Genomic DNA, 17,353 nt, shown 5'->3' on the forward strand with positions numbered 1-17,353 from the left:
TAAACAGCCTCACCTGTGGCAAGGCTTAAAAAAATTGAATAAACTCTTAAATGTTCCTCTCCACGGAAATCTTTAGTAAAAGGCGAAAGATTTTTTCGTTTTGAAGAGAAACCAGAGTAAGTGACAATATAGCTCTCTAGGGTAAGTGGCGGCACATCAAAGACCCTGTCATTGCGAGGGTGAGGACCTGAAAGGTATTTTCAGGCTCTAAGAAAGAGGGCGAGAACCAGGCCGGTGGGCAAAACAGGCCAACATTTCAAAGTCTCTGCTCAAGGTACAAAAAGGTGGACTGTTCACATGTGTATGTCTGGGAATATGCAAATTTCTTTTGTACTCACCTCAGCTCATTAGGAGTTGTCGGGGCTGCTGGGGAAGGGGAACAGGAAATGTGAATCAGGCTTTTAGTTAAGTGGCACTGTAGGCCTTTTGTCCCCTAGCCATTTTACGCTTTCAACACGCTCTACACATAGCCATGCACCGTATGTGCCTTTTTCACACGTACTTTCATTAAACCTGAATATAGAAGGATATATCTGTCTAGGCTGGAGACACGTGAAACAAGTCTGACGTGCCCCTTCAAGTCTACCTGAGAGGAAGCGGACTCAGGATTGGCGACCTCTCAGGGCACCTCCAACGGGCACAAATAACGGGCAAGCCCTATGAAAAGCACAGCATGAGTCTTGGTCCCACCTTTAAAAAGGAGGGTGACCTCTGGGATCTGGCAGCAGGATCTTTGGGAGATAAGAAAATATACTGCCTGCGATCGTGAAGTTTCAAGTCAGTCAAGAAAAGCAATCTCATGCACTGCACAAGCTCTTTCCCATGAGGCACCTCTCCTGCACTCTGTTTATGCAAATGAGCAAGCAGAGAGCTCAGGAATAAAACACCAAACTCATGTCCCCCAAAAAAAGCAGCAGACAATTGCTGGATATTCCCCAACTTGTAATGCTTTTCTTTTAAACAAATGATAAACAGCCTCACCTGTGGCAAGGCTTAAAAAAATTGAATAAACTCTTAAATGTTCCTCTCCACGGAAATCTTTAGTAAAAAGCGAAAGATTTTTTCGTTTTGAAGAGAAACCAGAGTAAGTGACAATATAGCTCTCTAGGGTAAGTGGCGGCACATCAAAGACCCTGTCATTGCGAGGGTGAGGACCTGAAAGGTATTTTCAGGCTCTAAGAAAGAGGGCGAGAACCAGGCCGGTGGGCAAAACAGGCCAACATTTCAAAGTCTCTGCTCAAGGTACAAAAAGGTGGACTGTTCACATGTGTATGTCTGGGAATATGCAAATTTCTTTTGTACTCACCTCAGCTCATTAGGAGTTGTCGGGGCTGCTGGGGAAGGGGAACAGGAAATGTGAATCAGGCTTTTAGTTAAGTGGCACTGTAGGCCTTTTGTCCCCTAGCCATTTTACGCTTTCAACACGCTCTACACATAGCCATGCACCGTATGTGCCTTTTTCACACGTACTTTCATTAAACCTGAATATAGAAGGATATATCTGTCTAGGCTGGAGACACGTGAAACAAGTCTGACGTGCCCCTTCAAGTCTACCTGAGAGGAAGCGGACTCAGGATTGGCGACCTCTCAGGGCACCTCCAACGGGCACAAATAACGGGCAAGCCCTATGAAAAGCACAGCATGAGTCTTGGTCCCACCTTTAAAAAGGAGGGTGACCTCTGGGATCTGGCAGCAGGATCTTTGGGAGATAAGAAAATATACTGCCTGCGATCGTGTAGTTTCAAGTCAGTCAAGAAAAGCAATCTCATGCACTGCACAAGCTCTTTCCCATGAGGCACCTCTCCTGCACTCTGTTTATGCAAATGAGCAAGCAGAGAGCTCAGGAATAAAACACCAAACTCATGTCCCCCAAAAAAGCAGCAGACAATTGCTGGATATTCCCCAACTTCTAATGCTTTTCTTTTAAACAAATGATAAACAGCCTCACCTGTGGCAAGGATTAAAAAAATTGAATAAACTCTTAAATGTTCCTCTCCACGGAAATCTTTAGTAAAAAGCGAAAGATTTTTTCGTTTTGAAGAGAAACCAGAGTAAGTGACAATATAGCTCTCTAGGGTAAGTGGCGGCACATCAAAGACCCTGTCATTGCGAGGGTGAGGACCTGAAAGGTATTTTCAGGCTCTAAGAAAGAGGGCGAGAACCAGGCCGGTGGGCAAAACAGGCCAACATTTCAAAGTCTCTGCTCAAGGTACAAAAAGGTGGACTGTTCACATGTGTATGTCTGGGAATATGCAAATTTATTTTGTACTCACCTCAGCTCATTAGGAGTTGTCGGGGCTGCTGGGGAAGGGGAACAGGAAATGTGAATCAGGCTTTTAGTTAAGTGGCACTGTAGGCCTTTTGTCCCCTAGCCATTTTACGCTTTCAACACGCTCTACACATAGCCATGCACCGTATGTGCCTTTTTCACACGTACTTTCATTAAACCTGAATATAGAAGGATATATCTGTCTAGGCTGGAGACACGTGAAACAAGTCTGACGTGCCCCTTCAAGTCTACCTGAGAGGAAGCTGACTCAGGATTGGCGACCTCTCAGGGCACCTCTAACCGGCACAAATAACGGGCAAGCCCTATGAAAAGCACAGCATGAGTCTTGGTCCCACCTTTAAAAAGGAGGGTGACCTCTGGGATCTGGCAGCAGGATCTTTGGGAGATAAGAAAATATACTGCCTGCGATCGTGTAGTTTCAAGTCAGTCAAAAAAAGCAATCTCATGCACTGCACAAGCTCTTTCCCATGAGGCACCTCTCCTGCACTCTGTTTATGCAAATGAGCAAGCAGAGAGCTCAGGAATAAAACACCAAACTCATGTCCCCCAAAAAAGCAGCAGACAATTGCTGGATATTCCCCAACTTCTAATGCATTTCTTTTAAACAAATGATAAACAGCCTCACCTGTGGCAAGGATTAAAAAAATTGAATAAACTCTTAAATGTTCCTCTCCACGGAAATCTTTAGTAAAAGGCGAAAGATTTTTTCGTTTTGAAGAGAAACCAGAGTAAGTGACAATATAGCTCTCTAGGGTAAGTGGCGGCACATCAAAGACCCTGTCATTGCGAGGGTGAGGACCTGAAAGGTATTTTCAGGCTCTAAGAAAGAGGGCGAGAACCAGGCCGGTCGGCAAAACAGGCCAACATTTCAAAGTCTCTGCTCAAGGTACAAAAAGGTGGACTGTTCACATGTGTATGTCTGGGAATATGCAAATTTCTTTTGTACTCACCTCAGCTCATTAGGAGTTGTCGGGGCTGCTGGGGAAGGGGAACAGGAAATGTGAATCAGGCTTTTAGTTAAGTGGCACTGTAGGCCTTTTGTCCCCTAGCCATTTTACGCTTTCAACACCATCCCTCCAATCGATATGCTCAGAGCCACCACTGTGCTCTACACATAGCCATGCACCGTATGTGCCTTTTTCACACGTTCTTTCATTAAACCTGAATATAGAAGGATATATCTGTCTAGGCTGGAGACACGTGAAACAAGTCTGACGTGCCCCTTCAAGTCTACCTGAGAGGAAGCGGACTCAGGATTGGCGACCTCTCAGGGCACCTCCAACGGGCACAAATAACGGGCAAGCCCTATGAAAAGCACAGCATGAGTCTTGGTCCCACCTTTAAAAAGGAGGGTGACCTCTGGGATCTGGCAGCAGGATCTTTGGGAGATAAGAAAATATACTGCCTGCGATCGTGTAGTTTCAAGTCAGTCAAGAAAAGCAATCTCATGCACTGCACAAGCTCTTTCCCATGAGGCACCTCTCCTGCACTCTGTTTATGCAAATGAGCAAGCAGAGAGCTCAGGAATAAAACACCAAACTCATGTCCCCCAAAAAAGCAGCAGACAATTGCTGGATATTCCCCAACTTCTAATGCTTTTCTTTTAAACAAATGATAAACAGCCTCACCTGTGTCAAGGCTTAAAAAAATTGAATAAACTCTTAAATGTTCCTCTCCACGGAAATCTTTAGTAAAAGGCGAAAGATATTTTCGTTTTGAAGAGAAACCAGAGTAAGTGACAATATAGCTCTCTAGGGTAAGTGGCGCCACATCAAAGACCCTGTCATTGCGAGGGTGAGGGCCTGAAAGGTATTTTCAGGCTCTAAGAAAGAGGGCGAGAACCAGGCCGGTGGGCAAAACAGGCCAACATTTCAAAGTCTCTGCTCAAGGTACAAAAAGGTGGACTGTTCACATGTGTATGTCTGGGAATATGCAAATTTCTTTTGTACTCACCTCAGCTCATTAGGAGTTGTCGGGGCTGCTGGGGAAGGGGAACAGGAAATGTGAATCAGGCTTTTAGTTAAGTGGCACTGTAGGCCTTTTGTCCCCTAGCCATTTTACGCTTTCAACACGCTCTACACATAGCCATGCACCGTATGTGCCTTTTTCACACGTACTTTCATTAAACCTGAATATAGAAGGATATATCTGTCTAGGCTGGAGACACGTGAAACAAGTCTGACGTGCCCCTTCAAGTCTACCTGAGAGGAAGCTGACTCAGGATTGGCGACCTCTCAGGGCACCTCTAACGGGCACAAATAACGGGCAAGCCCTATGAAAAGCACAGCATGAGTCTTGGTCCCACCTTTAAAAAGGAGGGTGACCTCTGGGATCTGGCAGCAGGATCTTTGGGAGATAAGAAAATATACTGCCTGCGATCGTGTAGTTTCAAGTCAGTCAAGAAAAGCAATCTCATGCACTGCACAAGCTCTTTCCCATGAGGCACCTCTCCTGCACTCTGTTTATGCAAATGAGCAAGCAGAGAGCTCAGGAATAAAACACCAAACTCATGTCCCCCAAAAAAGCAGCAGACAATTGCTGGATATTCCCCAACTTCTAATGCTTTTCTTTTAAACAAATGATAAACAGCCTCACCTGTGGCAAGGCTTAAAAAAATTGAATAAACTCTTAAATGTTCCTCTCCACGGAAATCTTTAGTAAAAGGCGAAAGATTTTTTCGTTTTGAAGAGAAACCAGAATAAGTGACAATATAGCTCTCTAGGGTAAGTGGCGGCACATCAAAGACCCTGTCATTGCGAGGGTGAGGACCTGAAAGGTATTTTCAGGCTCTAAGAAAGAGGGCGAGAACCAGGCCGGTGGGCAAAACAGGCCAACATTTCAAAGTCTCTGCTCAAGGTACAAAAAGGTGGACTGTTCACATGTGTATGTCTGGGAATATGCAAATTTCTTTTGTACTCACCTCAGCTCATTAGGAGTTGTCGGGGCTGCTGGGGAAGGGGAACAGGAAATGTGAATCAGGCTTTTAGTTAAGTGGCACTGTAGGCCTTTTGTCCCCTAGCCATTTTACGCTTTCAACACGCTCTACACATAGCCATGCACCGTATGTGCCTTTTTCACACGTACTTTCATTAAACCTGAATATAGAAGGATATATCTGTCTAGGCTGGAGACACGTGAAACAAGTCTGACGTGCCCCTTCAAGTCTACCTGAGAGGAAGCGGACTCAGGATTGGCGACCTCTCAGGGCACCTCCAACGGGCACAAATAACGGGCAAGCCCTATGAAAAGCACAGCATGAGTCTTGGTCCCACCTTTAAAAAGGAGGGTGACCTCTGGGATCTGGCAGCAGGATCTTTGGGAGATAAGAAAATATACTGCCTGCGATCGTGTAGTTTCAAGTCAGTCAAGAAAAGCAATCTCATGCACTGCACAAGCTCTTTCCCATGAGGCACCTCTCCTGCACTCTGTTTATGCAAATGAGCAAGCAGAGAGCTCAGGAATAAAACACCAAACTCATGTCCCCCAAAAAAGCAGCAGACAATTGCTGGATATTCCCCAACTTCTAATGCTTTTCTTTTAAACAAATGATAAACAGCCTCACCTGTGGCAAGGATTAAAAAAATTGAATAAACTCTTAAATGTTCCTCTCCACGGAAATCTTTAGTAAAAGGCGAAAGATTTTTTCGTTTTGAAGAGAAACCAGTGTAAGTGACAATATAGCTCTCTAGGGTAAGTGGCGGCACATCAAAGACCCTGTCATTGCGAGGGTGAGGACCTGAAAGGTATTTTCAGGCTCTAAGAAAGAGGGCGAGAACCAGGCCGGTGGGCAAAACAGGCCAACATTTCAAAGTCTCTGCTCAAGGTACAAAAAGGTGGACTGTTCACATGTGTATGTCTGGGAATATGCAAATTTCTTTTGTACTCACCTCAGCTCATTAGGAGTTGTCGGGGCTGCTGGGGAAGGGGAACAGGAAATGTGAATCAGGCTTTTAGTTAAGTGGCACTGTAGGCCTTTTGTCCCCTAGCCATTTTACGCTTTCAACACGCTCTACACATAGCCATGCACCGTATGTGCCTTTTTCACACGTACTTTTATTAAACCTGAATATAGAAGGATATATCTGTCTAGGCTGGAGACACGTGAAACAAGTCTGACGTGCCCCTTCAAGTCTACCTGAGAGGAAGCGGACTCAGGATTGGCGACCACTCAGGGCACCTCCAATGGGCACAAATAACGGGCAAGCCCTATGAAAAGCACAGCATGAGTCTTGGTCCCACCTTTAAAAAGGAGGGTGACCTCTGGGATCTGGCAGCAGGATCTTTGGGAGATAAGAAAATATACTGCCTGCGATCGTGTAGTTTCAAGTCAGTCAAGAAAAGCAATCTCATGCACTGCACAAGCTCTTTCCCATGAGGCACCTCTCCTGCACTCTGTTTATGCAAATGAGCAAGCAGAGAGCTCAGGAATAAAACACCAAACTCATGTCCCCCAAAAAAGCAGCAGACAATTGCTGGATATTCCCCAACTTCTAATGCTTTTCTTTTAAACAAATGATAAACAGCCTCACCTGTGGCAAGGCTTAAAAAAATTGAATAAACTCTTAAATGTTCCTCTCCACAGAAATCTTTAGTAAAAGGCGAAAGATATTTTCGTTTTGAAGAGAAACCAGAGTAAGTGACAATATAGCTCTCTAGGGTAAGTGGCGGCACATCAAAGACCCTGTCATTGCGAGGGTGAGGACCTGAAAGGTATTTTCAGGCTCTAAGAAAGAGGGCGAGAACCAGGCCGGTGGGCAAAACAGGCCAACATTTCAAAGTCTCTGCTCAAGGTACAAAAAGGTGGACTGTTCACATGTGTATGTCTGGGAATATGCAAATTTCTTTTGTACTCACCTCAGCTCATTAGGAGTTGTCGGGGCTGCTGGGGAAGGGGAACAGGAAATGTGAATCAGGCTTTTAGTTAAGTGGCACTGTAGGCCTTTTGTCCCCTAGCCATTTTACGCTTTCAACACGCTCTACACATAGCCATGCACCGTATGTGCCTTTTTCACACGTACTTTTATTAAACCTGAATATAGAAGGATATATCTGTCTAGGCTGGAGACACGTGAAACAAGTCTGACGTGCCCCTTCAAGTCTACCTGAGAGGAAGCGGACTCAGGATTGGCGACCTCTCAGGGCACCTCCAATGGGCACAAATAACGGGCAAGCCCTATGAAAAGCACAGCATGAGTCTTGGTCCCACCTTTAAAAAGGAGGGTGACCTCTGGGATCTGGCAGCAGGATCTTTGGGAGATAAGAAAATATACTGCCTGCGATCGTGTAGTTTCAAGTCAGTCAAGAAAAGCAATCTCATGCACTGCACAAGCTCTTTCCCATGAGGCACCTCTCCTGCACTCTGTTTATGCAAATGAGCAAGCAGAGAGCTCAGGAATAAAACACCAAACTCATGTCCCCCAAAAAAGCAGCAGACAATTGCTGGATATTCCCCAACTTCTAATGCTTTTCTTTTAAACAAATGATAAACAGCCTCACCTGTGGCAAGGCTTAAAAAAATTGAATAAACTCTTAAATGTTCCTCTCCACAGAAATCTTTAGTAAAAGGCGAAAGATATTTTCGTTTTGAAGAGAAACCAGAGTAAGTGACAATATAGCTCTCTAGGGTAAGTGGCGGCACATCAAAGACCCTGTCATTGCGAGGGTGAGGACCTGAAAGGTATTTTCAGGCTCTAAGAAAGAGGGCGAGAACCAGGCCGGTGGGCAAAACAGGCCAACATTTCAAAGTCTCTGCTCAAGGTACAAAAAGGTGGACTGTTCACATGTGTATGTCTGGGAATATGCAAATTTCTTTTGTACTCACCTCAGCTCATTAGGAGTTGTCGGGGCTGCTGGGGAAGGGGAACAGGAAATGTGAATCAGGCTTTTAGTTAAGTGGCACTGTAGGCCTTTTGTCCCCTAGCCATTTTACGCTTTCAACACGCTCTACACATAGCCATGCACCGTATGTGCCTTTTTCACACGTACTTTCATTAAACCTGAATATAGAAGGATATATCTGTCTAGGCTGGAGACACGTGAAACAAGTCTGACGTGCCCCTTCAAGTCTACCTGAGAGGAAGCTGACTCAGGATTGGCGACCTCTCAGGGCACCTCTAACGGGCACAAATAATGGGCAAGCCCTATGAAAAGCACAGCATGAGTCTTGGTCCCACCTTTAAAAAGGAGGGTGACCTCTGGGATCTGGCAGCAGGATCTTTGGGAGATAAGAAAATATACTGCCTGCGATCGTGAAGTTTCAAGTCAGTCAAGAAAAGCAATCTCATGCACTGCACAAGCTCTTTCCCATGAGGCACCTCTCCTACACTCTGTTTATGCAAATGAGCAAGCAGAGAGCTCAGGAATAAAACACCAAACTCATGTCCCCCAAAAAAGCAGCAGACAATTGCTGGATATTCCCCAACTTGTAATGCTTTTCTTTTAAACAAATGATAAACAGCCTCACCTGTGGCAAGGCTTAAAAAAATTGAATAAACTCTTAAATGTTCCTCTCCACGGAAATCTTTAGTAAAAGGCGAAAGATTTTTTCGTTTTGAAGAGAAACCAGAGTAAGTGACAATATAGCTCTCTAGGGTAAGTGGCGGCACATCAAAGACCCTGTCATTGCGAGGGTGAGGACCTGAAAGGTATTTTCAGGCTCTAAGAAAGAGGGCGAGAACCAGGCCGGTGGGCAAAACAGGCCAACATTTCAAAGTCTCTGCTCAAGGTACAAAAAGGTGGACTGTTCACATGTGTATGTCTGGGAATATGCAAATTTCTTTTGTACTCACCTCAGCTCATTAGGAGTTGTCGGGGCTGCTGGGGAAGGGGAACAGGAAATGTGAATCAGGCTTTTAGTTAAGTGGCACTGTAGGCCTTTTGTCCCCTAGCCATTTTACGCTTTCAACACGCTCTACACATAGCCATGCACCGTATGTGCCTTTTTCACACGTACTTTCATTAAACCTGAATATAGAAGGATATATCTGTCTAGGCTGGAGACACGTGAAACAAGTCTGACGTGCCCCTTCAAGTCTACCTGAGAGGAAGCGGACTCAGGATTGGCGACCTCTCAGGGCACCTCCAACGGGCACAAATAACGGGCAAGCCCTATGAAAAGCACAGCATGAGTCTTGGTCCCACCTTTAAAAAGGAGGGTGACCTCTGGGATCTGGCAGCAGGATCTTTGGGAGATAAGAAAATATACTGCCTGCGATCGTGAAGTTTCAAGTCAGTCAAGAAAAGCAATCTCATGCACTGCACAAGCTCTTTCCCATGAGGCACCTCTCCTGCACTCTGTTTATGCAAATGAGCAAGCAGAGAGCTCAGGAATAAAACACCAAACTCATGTCCCCCAAAAAAAGCAGCAGACAATTGCTGGATATTCCCCAACTTGTAATGCTTTTCTTTTAAACAAATGATAAACAGCCTCACCTGTGGCAAGGCTTAAAAAAATTGAATAAACTCTTAAATGTTCCTCTCCACGGAAATCTTTAGTAAAAAGCGAAAGATTTTTTCGTTTTGAAGAGAAACCAGAGTAAGTGACAATATAGCTCTCTAGGGTAAGTGGCGGCACATCAAAGACCCTGTCATTGCGAGGGTGAGGACCTGAAAGGTATTTTCAGGCTCTAAGAAAGAGGGCGAGAACCAGGCCGGTGGGCAAAACAGGCCAACATTTCAAAGTCTCTGCTCAAGGTACAAAAAGGTGGACTGTTCACATGTGTATGTCTGGGAATATGCAAATTTCTTTTGTACTCACCTCAGCTCATTAGGAGTTGTCGGGGCTGCTGGGGAAGGGGAACAGGAAATGTGAATCAGGCTTTTAGTTAAGTGGCACTGTAGGCCTTTTGTCCCCTAGCCATTTTACGCTTTCAACACGCTCTACACATAGCCATGCACCGTATGTGCCTTTTTCACACGTACTTTCATTAAACCTGAATATAGAAGGATATATCTGTCTAGGCTGGAGACACGTGAAACAAGTCTGACGTGCCCCTTCAAGTCTACCTGAGAGGAAGCGGACTCAGGATTGGCGACCTCTCAGGGCACCTCCAACGGGCACAAATAACGGGCAAGCCCTATGAAAAGCACAGCATGAGTCTTGGTCCCACCTTTAAAAAGGAGGGTGACCTCTGGGATCTGGCAGCAGGATCTTTGGGAGATAAGAAAATATACTGCCTGCGATCGTGTAGTTTCAAGTCAGTCAAGAAAAGCAATCTCATGCACTGCACAAGCTCTTTCCCATGAGGCACCTCTCCTGCACTCTGTTTATGCAAATGAGCAAGCAGAGAGCTCAGGAATAAAACACCAAACTCATGTCCCCCAAAAAAGCAGCAGACAATTGCTGGATATTCCCCAACTTCTAATGCTTTTCTTTTAAACAAATGATAAACAGCCTCACCTGTGGCAAGGCTTAAAAAAATTGAATAAACTCTTAAATGTTCCTCTCCACAGAAATCTTTAGTAAAAGGCGAAAGATATTTTCGTTTTGAAGAGAAACCAGAGTAAGTGACAATATAGCTCTCTAGGGTAAGTGGCGGCACATCAAAGACCCTGTCATTGCGAGGGTGAGGACCTGAAAGGTATTTTCAGGCTCTAAGAAAGAGGGCGAGAACCAGGCCGGTGGGCAAAACAGGCCAACATTTCAAAGTCTCTGCTCAAGGTACAAAAAGGTGGACTGTTCACATGTGTATGTCTGGGAATATGCAAATTTCTTTTGTACTCACCTCAGCTCATTAGGAGTTGTCGGGGCTGCTGGGGAAGGGGAACAGGAAATGTGAATCAGGCTTTTAGTTAAGTGGCACTGTAGGCCTTTTGTCCCCTAGCCATTTTACGCTTTCAACACGCTCTACACATAGCCATGCACCGTATGTGCCTTTTTCACACGTACTTTCATTAAACCTGAATATAGAAGGATATATCTGTCTAGGCTGGAGACACGTGAAACAAGTCTGACGTGCCCCTTCAAGTCTACCTGAGAGGAAGCTGACTCAGGATTGGCGACCTCTCAGGACACCTCTAACGGGCACAAATAATGGGCAAGCCCTATGAAAAGCACAGCATGAGTCTTGGTCCCACCTTTAAAAAGGAGGGTGACCTCTGGGATCTGGCAGCAGGATCTTTGGGAGATAAGAAAATATACTGCCTGCGATCGTGAAGTTTCAAGTCAGTCAAGAAAAGCAATCTCATGCACTGCACAAGCTCTTTCCCATGAGGCACCTCTCCTACACTCTGTTTATGCAAATGAGCAAGCAGAGAGCTCAGGAATAAAACACCAAACTCATGTCCCCCAAAAAAGCAGCAGACAATTGCTGGATATTCCCCAACTTGTAATGCTTTTCTTTTAAACAAATGATAAACAGCCTCACCTGTGGCAAGGCTTAAAAAAATTGAATAAACTCTTAAATGTTCCTCTCCACGGAAATCTTTAGTAAAAGGCGAAAGATTTTTTCGTTTTGAAGAGAAACCAGAGTAAGTGACAATATAGCTCTCTAGGGTAAGTGGCGGCACATCAAAGACCCTGTCATTGCGAGGGTGAGGACCTGAAAGGTATTTTCAGGCTCTAAGAAAGAGGGCGAGAACCAGGCCGGTGGGCAAAACAGGCCAACATTTCAAAGTCTCTGCTCAAGGTACAAAAAGGTGGACTGTTCACATGTGTATGTCTGGGAATATGCAAATTTCTTTTGTACTCACCTCAGCTCATTAGGAGTTGTCGGGGCTGCTGGGGAAGGGGAACAGGAAATGTGAATCAGGCTTTTAGTTAAGTGGCACTGTAGGCCTTTTGTCCCCTAGCCATTTTACGCTTTCAACACGCTCTACACATAGCCATGCACCGTATGTGCCTTTTTCACACGTACTTTCATTAAACCTGAATATAGAAGGATATATCTGTCTAGGCTGGAGACACGTGAAACAAGTCTGACGTGCCCCTTCAAGTCTACCTGAGAGGAAGCGGACTCAGGATTGGCGACCTCTCAGGGCACCTCCAACGGGCACAAATAACGGGCAAGCCCTATGAAAAGCACAGCATGAGTCTTGGTCCCACCTTTAAAAAGGAGGGTGACCTCTGGGATCTGGCAGCAGGATCTTTGGGAGATAAGAAAATATACTGCCTGCGATCGTGAAGTTTCAAGTCAGTCAAGAAAAGCAATCTCATGCACTGCACAAGCTCTTTCCCATGAGGCACCTCTCCTGCACTCTGTTTATGCAAATGAGCAAGCAGAGAGCTCAGGAATAAAACACCAAACTCATGTCCCCCAAAAAAAGCAGCAGACAATTGCTGGATATTCCCCAACTTGTAATGCTTTTCTTTTAAACAAATGATAAACAGCCTCACCTGTGGCAAGGCTTAAAAAAATTGAATAAACTCTTAAATGTTCCTCTCCACGGAAATCTTTAGTAAAAAGCGAAAGATTTTTTCGTTTTGAAGAGAAACCAGAGTAAGTGACAATATAGCTCTCTAGGGTAAGTGGCGGCACATCAAAGACCCTGTCATTGCGAGGGTGAGGACCTGAAAGGTATTTTCAGGCTCTAAGAAAGAGGGCGAGAACCAGGCCGGTGGGCAAAACAGGCCAACATTTCAAAGTCTCTGCTCAAGGTACAAAAAGGTGGACTGTTCACATGTGTATGTCTGGGAATATGCAAATTTCTTTTGTACTCACCTCAGCTCATTAGGAGTTGTCGGGGCTGCTGGGGAAGGGGAACAGGAAATGTGAATCAGGCTTTTAGTTAAGTGGCACTGTAGGCCTTTTGTCCCCTAGCCATTTTACGCTTTCAACACGCTCTACACATAGCCATGCACCGTATGTGCCTTTTTCACACGTACTTTCATTAAACCTGAATATAGAAGGATATATCTGTCTAGGCTGGAGACACGTGAAACAAGTCTGACGTGCCCCTTCAAGTCTACCTGAGAGGAAGCGGACTCAGGATTGGCGACCTCTCAGGGCACCTCCAACGGGCACAAATAACGGGCAAGCCCTATGAAAAGCACAGCATGAGTCTTGGTCCCACCTTTAAAAAGGAGGGTGACCTCTGGGATCTGGCAGCAGGATCTTTGGGAGATAAGAAAATATACTGCCTGCGATCGTGTAGTTTCAAGTCAGTCAAGAAAAGCAATCTCATGCACTGCACAAGCTCTTTCCCATGAGGCACCTCTCCTGCACTCTGTTTATGCAAATGAGCAAGCAGAGAGCTCAGGAATAAAACACCAAACTCATGTCCCCCAAAAAAGCAGCAGACAATTGCTGGATATTCCCCAACTTCTAATGCTTTTCTTTTAAACAAATGATAAACAGCCTCACCTGTGGCAAGGATTAAAAAAATTGAATAAACTCTTAAATGTTCCTCTCCACGGAAATCTTTAGTAAAAGGCGAAAGATTTTTTCGTTTTGAAGAGAAACCAGAGTAAGTGACAATATAGCTCTCTAGGGTAAGTGGCGGCACATCAAAGACCCTGTCATTGCGAGGGTGAGGACCTGAAAGGTATTTTCAGGCTCTAAGAAAGAGGGCGAGAACCAGGCCGGTGGGCAAAACAGGCCAACATTTCAAAGTCTCTGCTCAAGGTACAAAAAGGTGGACTGTTCACATGTGTATGTCTGGGAATATGCAAATTTCTTTTGTACTCACCTCAGCTCATTAGGAGTTGTCGGGGCTGCTGGGGAAGGGGAACAGGAAATGTGAATCAGGCTTTTAGTTAAGTGGCACTGTAGGCCTTTTGTCCCCTAGCCATTTTACGCTTTCAACACGCTCTACACATAGCCATGCACCGTATGTGCCTTTTTCACACGTACTTTCATTAAACCTGAATATAGAAGGATATATCTGTCTAGGCTGGAGACACGTGAAACAAGTCTGACGTGCCCCTTCAAGTCTACCTGAGAGGAAGCTGACTCAGGATTGGCGACCTCTCAGGGCACCTCTAACCGGCACAAATAACGGGCAAACCCTATGAAAAGCACAGCATGAGTCTTGGTCCCACCTTTAAAAAGGAGGGTGACCTCTGGGATCTGGCAGCAGGATCTTTGGGAGATAAGAAAATATACTGCCTGCGATCGTGTAGTTTCAAGTCAGTCAAGAAAAGCAATCTCATGCACTGCACAAGCTCTTTCCCATGAGGCACCTCTCCTGCACTCTGTTTATGCAAATGAGCAAGCAGAGAGCTCAGGAATAAAACACCAAACTCATGTCCCCCAAAAAAGCAGCAGACAATTGCTGGATATTCCCCAACTTCTAATGCATTTCTTTTAAACAAATGATAAACAGCCTCACCTGTGGCAAGGATTAAAAAAATTGAATAAACTCTTAAATGTTCCTCTCCACGGAAATCTTTAGTAAAAGGCGAAAGATTTTTTCGTTTTGAAGAGAAACCAGAGTAAGTGACAATATAGCTCTCTAGGGTAAGTGGCGGCACATCAAAGACCCTGTCATTGCGAGGGTGAGGACCTGAAAGGTATTTTCAGGCTCTAAGAAAGAGGGCGAGAACCAGGCCGGTCGGCAAAACAGGCCAACATTTCAAAGTCTCTGCTCAAGGTACAAAAAGGTGGACTGTTCACATGTGTATGTCTGGGAATATGCAAATTTCTTTTGTACTCACCTCAGCTCATTAGGAGTTGTCGGGGCTGCTGGGGAAGGGGAACAGGAAATGTGAATCAGGCTTTTAGTTAAGTGGCACTGTAGGCCTTTTGTCCCCTAGCCATTTTACGCTTTCAACACCATCCCTCCAATCGATATGCTCAGAGCCACCACTGTGCTCTACACATAGCCATGCACCGTATGTGCCTTTTTCACACGTACTTTCATTAAACCTGAATATAGAAGGATATATCTGTCTAGGCTGGAGACACGTGAAACAAGTCTGACGTGCCCCTTCAAGTCTACCTGAGAGGAAGCGGACTCAGGATTGGCGACCTCTCAGGGCACCTCCAACGGGCACAAATAACGGGCAAGCCCTATGAAAAGCACAGCATGAGTCTTGGTCCCACCTTTAAAAAGGAGGGTGACCTCTGGGATCTGGCAGCAGGATCTTTGGGAGATAAGAAAATATACTGCCTGCGATCGTGAAGTTTCAAGTCAGTCAAGAAAAGCAATCTCATGCACTGCACAAGCTCTTTCCCATGAGGCACCTCTCCTACACTCTGTTTATGCAAATGAGCAAGCAGAGAGCTCAGGAATAAAACACCAAACTCATGTCCCCCAAAAAAGCAGCAGACAATTGCTGGATATTCCCCAACTTCTAATGCTTTTCTTTTAAACAAATGATAAACAGCCTCACCTGTGGCAAGGCTTAAAAAAATTGAATAAACTCTTAAATGTTCCTCTCCACGGAAATCTTTAGTAAAAGGCGAAAGATTTTTTCGTTTTGAAGAGAAACCAGAGTAAGTGACAATATAGCTCTCTAGGGTAAGTGGCGGCACATCAAAGACCCTGTCATTGCGAGGGTGAGGACCTGAAAGGTATTTTCAGGCTCTAAGAAAGAGGGCGAGAACCAGGCCGGTGGGCAAAACAGGCCAACATTTCAAAGTCTCTGCTCAAGGTACAAAAAGGTGGACTGTTCACATGTGTATGTCTGGGAATATGCAAATTTCTTTTGTACTCACCTCAGCTCATTAGGAGTTGTCGGGGCTGCTGGGGAAGGGGAACAGGAAATGTGAATCAGGCTTTTAGTTAAGTGGCACTGTAGGCCTTTTGTCCCCTAGCCATTTTACGCTTTCAACACGCTCTACACATAGCCATGCACCGTATGTGCCTTTTTCACACGTACTTTCATTAAACCTGAATATAGAAGGATATATCTGTCTAGGCTGGAGACACGTGAAACAAGTCTGACGTGCCCCTTCAAGTCTACCTGAGAGGAAGCGGACTCAGGATTGGCGACCTCTCAGGGCACCTCCAACGGGCACAAATAACGGGCAAGCCCTATGAAAAGCACAGCATGAGTCTTGGTCCCACCTTTAAAAAGGAGGGTGACCTCTGGGATCTGGCAGCAGGATCTTTGGGAGATAAGAAAATATACTGCCTGCGATCGTGAAGTTTCAAGTCAGTCAAGAAAAGCAATCTCATGCACTGCACAAGCTCTTTCCCATGAGGCACCTCTCCTGCACTCTGTTTATGCAAATGAGCAAGCAGAGAGCTCAGGAATAAAACACCAAACTCATGTCCCCCAAAAAAAGCAGCAGACAATTGCTGGATATTCCCCAACTTGTAATGCTTTTCTTTTAAACAAATGATAAACAGCCTCACCTGTGGCAAGGCTTAAAAAAATTGAATAAACTCTTAAATGTTCCTCTCCACGGAAATCTTTAGTAAAAAGCGAAAGATTTTTTCGTTTTGAAGAGAAACCAGAGTAAGTGACAATATAGCTCTCTAGGGTAAGTGGCGGCACATCAAAGACCCTGTCATTGCGAGGGTGAGGACCTGAAAGGTATTTTCAGGCTCTAAGAAAGAGGGCGAGAACCAGGCCGGTGGGCAAAACAGGCCAACATTTCAAAGTCTCTGCTCAAGGTACAAAAAGGTGGACTGTTCACATGTGTATGTCTGGGAATATGCAAATTTCTTTTGTACTCACCTCAGCTCATTAGGAGTTGTCGGGGCTGCTGGGGAAGGGGAACAGGAAATGTGAATCAGGCTTTTAGTTAAGTGGCACTGTAGGCCTTTTGTCCCCTAGCCATTTTACGCTTTCAACACGCTCTACACATAGCCATGCACCGTATGTGCCTTTTTCACACGTACTTTCATTAAACCTGAATATAGAAGGATATATCTGTCTAGGCTGGAGACACGTGAAACAAGTCTGACGTGCCCCTTCAAGTCTACCTGAGAGGAAGCGGACTCAGGATTGGCGACCTCTCAGGGCACCTCCAACGGGCACAAATAACGGGCAAGCCCTATGAAAAGCACAGCATGAGTCTTGGTCCCACCTTTAAAAAGGAGGGTGACCTCTGGGATCTGGCAGCAGGATCTTTGGGAGATAAGAAAATATACTGCCTGCGATCGTGTAGTTTCAAGTCAGTCAAGAAAAGCAATCTCATGCACTGCACAAGCTCTTTCCCATGAGGCACCTCTCCT

The 17,353-nt window shown here is 45.2% G+C and overlaps 18 non-coding genes across 18 annotated transcripts; all 18 read right to left on the reverse strand.

Moving 5' to 3' along the window:
* Nucleotides 1-5: 5 nt before the first annotated feature.
* On the reverse strand, nt 6-120 carry LOC146774577 (U5 spliceosomal RNA). Its single transcript, XR_014972791.1, has one exon. It is a non-coding gene; the product is annotated as a U5 spliceosomal RNA (small nuclear RNA).
* Nucleotides 121-973: 853 nt separating this feature from the next.
* Nucleotides 974-1,088, reverse strand: LOC146774578 (U5 spliceosomal RNA). Its single transcript, XR_014974399.1, has one exon. It is a non-coding gene; the product is annotated as a U5 spliceosomal RNA (small nuclear RNA).
* Nucleotides 1,089-1,940: 852 nt separating this feature from the next.
* LOC146774579 (U5 spliceosomal RNA) lies at nt 1,941-2,055 on the reverse strand. The gene has a single exon (XR_014974684.1). It is a non-coding gene; the product is annotated as a U5 spliceosomal RNA (small nuclear RNA).
* Nucleotides 2,056-2,907: 852 nt separating this feature from the next.
* On the reverse strand, nt 2,908-3,022 carry LOC146774580 (U5 spliceosomal RNA). Its single transcript, XR_014974094.1, has one exon. It is a non-coding gene; the product is annotated as a U5 spliceosomal RNA (small nuclear RNA).
* An 888-nt stretch (nt 3,023-3,910) lies between these two features.
* On the reverse strand, nt 3,911-4,025 carry LOC146774581 (U5 spliceosomal RNA). The gene has a single exon (XR_014974341.1). It is a non-coding gene; the product is annotated as a U5 spliceosomal RNA (small nuclear RNA).
* Nucleotides 4,026-4,877: 852 nt separating this feature from the next.
* On the reverse strand, nt 4,878-4,992 carry LOC146774582 (U5 spliceosomal RNA). The gene has a single exon (XR_014973904.1). It is a non-coding gene; the product is annotated as a U5 spliceosomal RNA (small nuclear RNA).
* Nucleotides 4,993-5,844: 852 nt separating this feature from the next.
* On the reverse strand, nt 5,845-5,959 carry LOC146774583 (U5 spliceosomal RNA). The gene has a single exon (XR_014974663.1). It is a non-coding gene; the product is annotated as a U5 spliceosomal RNA (small nuclear RNA).
* An 852-nt stretch (nt 5,960-6,811) lies between these two features.
* On the reverse strand, nt 6,812-6,926 carry LOC146774584 (U5 spliceosomal RNA). Its single transcript, XR_014974695.1, has one exon. It is a non-coding gene; the product is annotated as a U5 spliceosomal RNA (small nuclear RNA).
* Nucleotides 6,927-7,778: 852 nt separating this feature from the next.
* Nucleotides 7,779-7,893, reverse strand: LOC146774585 (U5 spliceosomal RNA). The gene has a single exon (XR_014974696.1). It is a non-coding gene; the product is annotated as a U5 spliceosomal RNA (small nuclear RNA).
* An 852-nt stretch (nt 7,894-8,745) lies between these two features.
* LOC146774586 (U5 spliceosomal RNA) lies at nt 8,746-8,860 on the reverse strand. Its single transcript, XR_014972793.1, has one exon. It is a non-coding gene; the product is annotated as a U5 spliceosomal RNA (small nuclear RNA).
* An 853-nt stretch (nt 8,861-9,713) lies between these two features.
* On the reverse strand, nt 9,714-9,828 carry LOC146774587 (U5 spliceosomal RNA). Its single transcript, XR_014974400.1, has one exon. It is a non-coding gene; the product is annotated as a U5 spliceosomal RNA (small nuclear RNA).
* An 852-nt stretch (nt 9,829-10,680) lies between these two features.
* Nucleotides 10,681-10,795, reverse strand: LOC146774588 (U5 spliceosomal RNA). Its single transcript, XR_014974697.1, has one exon. It is a non-coding gene; the product is annotated as a U5 spliceosomal RNA (small nuclear RNA).
* An 852-nt stretch (nt 10,796-11,647) lies between these two features.
* Nucleotides 11,648-11,762, reverse strand: LOC146774589 (U5 spliceosomal RNA). Its single transcript, XR_014972794.1, has one exon. It is a non-coding gene; the product is annotated as a U5 spliceosomal RNA (small nuclear RNA).
* Nucleotides 11,763-12,615: 853 nt separating this feature from the next.
* LOC146774590 (U5 spliceosomal RNA) lies at nt 12,616-12,730 on the reverse strand. Its single transcript, XR_014974401.1, has one exon. It is a non-coding gene; the product is annotated as a U5 spliceosomal RNA (small nuclear RNA).
* An 852-nt stretch (nt 12,731-13,582) lies between these two features.
* On the reverse strand, nt 13,583-13,697 carry LOC146774591 (U5 spliceosomal RNA). Its single transcript, XR_014974095.1, has one exon. It is a non-coding gene; the product is annotated as a U5 spliceosomal RNA (small nuclear RNA).
* Nucleotides 13,698-14,549: 852 nt separating this feature from the next.
* Nucleotides 14,550-14,664, reverse strand: LOC146774592 (U5 spliceosomal RNA). The gene has a single exon (XR_014974096.1). It is a non-coding gene; the product is annotated as a U5 spliceosomal RNA (small nuclear RNA).
* An 888-nt stretch (nt 14,665-15,552) lies between these two features.
* LOC146774593 (U5 spliceosomal RNA) lies at nt 15,553-15,667 on the reverse strand. Its single transcript, XR_014972795.1, has one exon. It is a non-coding gene; the product is annotated as a U5 spliceosomal RNA (small nuclear RNA).
* Nucleotides 15,668-16,520: 853 nt separating this feature from the next.
* Nucleotides 16,521-16,635, reverse strand: LOC146774594 (U5 spliceosomal RNA). Its single transcript, XR_014974403.1, has one exon. It is a non-coding gene; the product is annotated as a U5 spliceosomal RNA (small nuclear RNA).
* Nucleotides 16,636-17,353: the final 718 nt, after the last annotated feature.

The sequence above is a fragment of the Triturus cristatus genome, chromosome 12 (assembly GCF_964204655.1).
Source record: "Triturus cristatus chromosome 12, aTriCri1.1, whole genome shotgun sequence".
NCBI lineage: Eukaryota > Metazoa > Chordata > Amphibia > Caudata > Salamandridae > Triturus > Triturus cristatus.